General features: G+C 42.0%; 1 pseudogene across 1 annotated transcript; it reads right to left on the reverse strand.

Annotated features, from left to right (window-relative positions):
• Positions 1–1,142: 1,142 nt before the first annotated feature.
• On the reverse strand, positions 1,143–2,332 carry LOC105511692 (annotated as a pseudogene). The gene has a single exon (XR_001001752.1). The product of XR_001001752.1 is annotated as an etoposide-induced protein 2.4 homolog pseudogene (transcript).
• Between the last annotated feature and the right edge of the window lie 1,658 nt (positions 2,333–3,990).

Here is a 3,990-nt window from a genome sequence, read left to right on the forward strand (position 1 = left end):
GAAACCTGATAAAAATGAGTAAAGAGTTGAGCCTTCAGCAAAGGAGATATACAGATGGCAAATAAGCATATAAAAAGATGCTTAATATCATTAATGCAAATTAAAACCACAATTAGACACAACCAGACATTTTTAAAATTTATTTTGTTAGTTTTTTGTGGGAAACCAGCTCACATTTAATTGTGACATTTTAAAATTGTACAAGTATTTTGACATCTGCCCCCCACATTTAGTCTTAAAATGACAGAAAAACAACCAATCACAGGTTTAATACATTTACCCCTTCAGTTCCTATTTGCAGCACCCAATATTCCTTTGAAATATGAAACAGACCTGGCAGTGGCCAACAGTAAATTTCTGCCCACCACCTCCCACCCCCAACGGAGTTGAAAAGTTCAGGTTTAGTGTTGTTGCAGTGGCACTTGTCCATAATCGGTACCTCCCCATAGTTGGGGGACGTTAAATGTACCAGTGAAAATAGTTTTTTCCCCTTCAAGGGGAAGAAAGAAAATCACTCCTCAAAACCCAGCAGAACTGGCTGTGAGGTCTTTCCTCCTATCTCATCTCTTCAGGGTTTTGTTTTGTTTTGTTTTTTTTGCAGTGGAGCAAGAGACCAAAACCTAACCTGAGTTACAAGAAACAAGACAGTAATGGCTATAAAGGGAGTGACCAGGAGCAACCGGGACACTCCTTTACCTCCCATGTCCAATGTATGTGCTTCACAGAAAAAATAATAATAATAACAAATCCATAAAATACAACAGCTAGAATTACTAAATCCATTCATCCAAGGGTGGTAGAAGGCAGGGTGGAAAGGTGGAAGGGTAAATGGCACAGGGAGAAAAACAAAGTATTCAAATCAGTCCAGGCACAGGGACTGGCAAACGCTAGAAAACAGCTGCAGAAAAACTTGTGGTCCTTTCAGACTCACGGTGATATTAAAAATCCACACACTGGTGTCTGGGAACATTCTGCCTTACGTGTACCAGAGACAAAAATTTCAGTTCTTCAGAGAGAAGGGAATATGCAGAGGGCCCTTGGCAGAGTGGGTCCTGCCTTCCCTGGCATGGGGAGGTGAATAGGGAAAAGAGCTGCCACAGCTTTCTTCCAATCCCACCCATTCCGTTTGGATAGCAGGCAACTCAGTGGCCTGCAGCAGCCTTCAGTTTGGCAGGCGACAGATGCGGTGAAGGGAACTTCTCTGCAGAAGTGGAGCTGCTCGGGGCCGACTGCAGATAGACTGTCTTGTGGAAGAGTCTGCTGCTTAAGAAGACCACCAAGGAGAAGAGGCGCAACTGGAAGAGATATGCTTTGCCAGGGGTCTTTGCTTCATTGGCGCTGATAATGAATAAAGGAAAGAGGATAGAGAAAAGGCAGCCACTGATAATATATGAGGACTGCACTGCTGTGAGAAAAGCCAAGGGCAAACCAAACCCAAAGTAGTAAGGCCAATTCCTTTGTATGTTAGACAACCGCTGGTGCATTTCAATTCCTTTATTGACCAATGATATTATTCAAAGCAGTACAGTGAGTAGAGAAGGGACATATGCAGGAGACTAACCAGCTGACTGACAAGATGGATGGGAAAGAGACTCACAAACATTCTCTGAATGAGGAAGAGCCTGCAGCAGAAGGTTGAAAAGCATATCACCAATTATTTTGCTGACACTAGGGAATGGGTGAGGCTTCCTCCCTGATACCTCAAATGCCAGATTAGCTATATCCTGAAACCAAGTGGCAATCACCACTTTGCTAAGCACAAACAAGGGGAGCACCCAAAAAGCACTGAAAATTGACGTGAGGAAGAATTCCAGCCACGACCAAACATCTCCATGTAGTGATGGGTCCTCGATAATTCAGGCTGTTACCGACTGAAGCACAGGAATAAATACTCGATAAAACAAGAGGAGACTGAACCAGAACACTCCACCATTCCAAGTACAACACTGGAAAATTCTACTAACAATATGTGGCTCACTCTCTTGCTTCCGCTCTATACACTGGGCTCTTCTCTGTGCCAAGACACTACTTGCCCTTCTTTGACGCTGCTCCTCTCTCTTTTGCTGGATTCGAGCATCTAGCTTTGAGATGGTACAAATACCCCAGATGGAGTCTTTGATTCCTCTGGCAAGGTCCTGGAGAAAGGTTTTGACACTGTCAGCCATCTCTTCACCACCAAACTCAACTACACAGAGGACAGAGAAGTGTCCCCAAATCTCTCATCACGAAGGATCCGCAGCTCCGGCCCGGCCCCTCACCCACCACGGCTGGCTCTGCGGGGCGCTTTCAGGGCCGAGGCTGCTGCGCCCGCACTGGGCATGCCCGGGCCGCAAGGGGCTAATTTTTATATTTTTAGTAGAGACGGGGTTTCACCATGTTGGCCAGGCTGGTCTTGAACTCCTGGCCTCAGGTGATCTGCCCACCTCAGTCTCCCAAAGGGCTGGGATTACAGGCGTGAGCCACCACACCCGGCCTAGGCACTGGTTTTATGATGACATTCGGAAGTGCTCTCACAAAGCTAAACATATATATAACAAAGTATACCGGCTATAATTTGCTATCTGGTATAGATTTCTCAATCCATCTCATTCTGTAACAAGCCTCTCAAAATTTAAAGTATCCTTGACACACCGTGAATTTTAAGAAATGGGTAGTAGAAACAGTACAGCACTAGAGGAGACCCAGGTTTGAGTCATAACTCTGCCATCCCTGTTTGTGTCAAAAGCTCTCTGAACACTAGTCTCCTTATCAACAAAATGTGGACATACATCACCTATCTTTCAGGGTTGTGAGAATTCAGAATCGAACCTATTCTGCAAGAGAAGGCAATGTAATCCTCATTAAAACTGTTCTTTGAGGGTTTGAGCATTTAACATCATGACTTAGACCTATGTTTGCCCAAGTGCATCCTGCTACTAATTTGTTATTAATTTATAGTGTAATCCTGGGATGTCACAACCTCTCTGGACCTGAGTTTCTTCATAAAATGAGGTCCTTTCTTTCATTAACATGGGATTCCACTTGTCTGAAGAGGACATTTAGGTACCACCTGTCAATCGTCCATAAGGCAATCTTCTGTTTCACATGTACACAAAGAAAAAATGTAAAAATTAATCAGTTTTATGCAATACACATATATTGGAAGATAATATACGAAGTAATAGAGTAATCTTTCTATTTACCGAACTCTTCTTGTTGTTTGTATAAGTGCCAGTAGCTATACACAAATTAATCAGGTCTATATTCTAGAGGGGGTTCCATGACTCAAGCAATAGAGAACAAAGTGCAATCTAGAATACAACCTCAAAAACTAAAACACGGGCTGTTCTGTTTTGTGTTTATGACTTGTCTGTAAACACTGACTTAAGTGTTTGACAGAGCACCTCTACTGAGCCTTTGCTTCCAGCTATAGTGCATCGCTTGGTAAAGCAGGTGCTTCATGAACCATCCCAGAACTGAGCAAATAATGTGCCAGGATACTGTGCAGGTGCTGAAGATAAATGTTTGTTCAAGGGCTGAATGAACAATCAGAGGTTCTTTATAACCTGGGCATAACATAAATATTTTATGGGTCCCATGGACATAAAAGCAAGTAGATGTGAAGCCATACATAGAATCTGTATGTTGTTTTCTCTTCTTTAAGAGGAATCTCCTAAACATAAGCTAAATTTCCAGCAAGCTAGGAAAGAAATAAAGATTTTTTTTTTTGGCCCATAAAAAGGCCATTATCAGCAACTTAAAAAAAAAAAAAAGTCCTGTAATAAAGAGAGGAAATGCTTTACATATAAATACAGTACATTAGAAACAAAACCATAGCAACTAACATTTCCTTTTCCAATCAGTAACTCTAAACTATTATCACCCACCTTAGTAATCTAATCACAAGACTTTGGAAAAATTAAAGGTAGTTTCTCATTGAGAAAAGGTCATAGACATTTGTTCCAGTGGGTATGACTTATACATCTTCACTACTCTAAATAATTTTAATGA

Source organism: Colobus angolensis, unplaced genomic scaffold, assembly GCF_000951035.1.
Source record: "Colobus angolensis palliatus isolate OR3802 unplaced genomic scaffold, Cang.pa_1.0 Scaffold202, whole genome shotgun sequence".
Lineage (NCBI taxonomy): Eukaryota > Metazoa > Chordata > Mammalia > Primates > Cercopithecidae > Colobus > Colobus angolensis.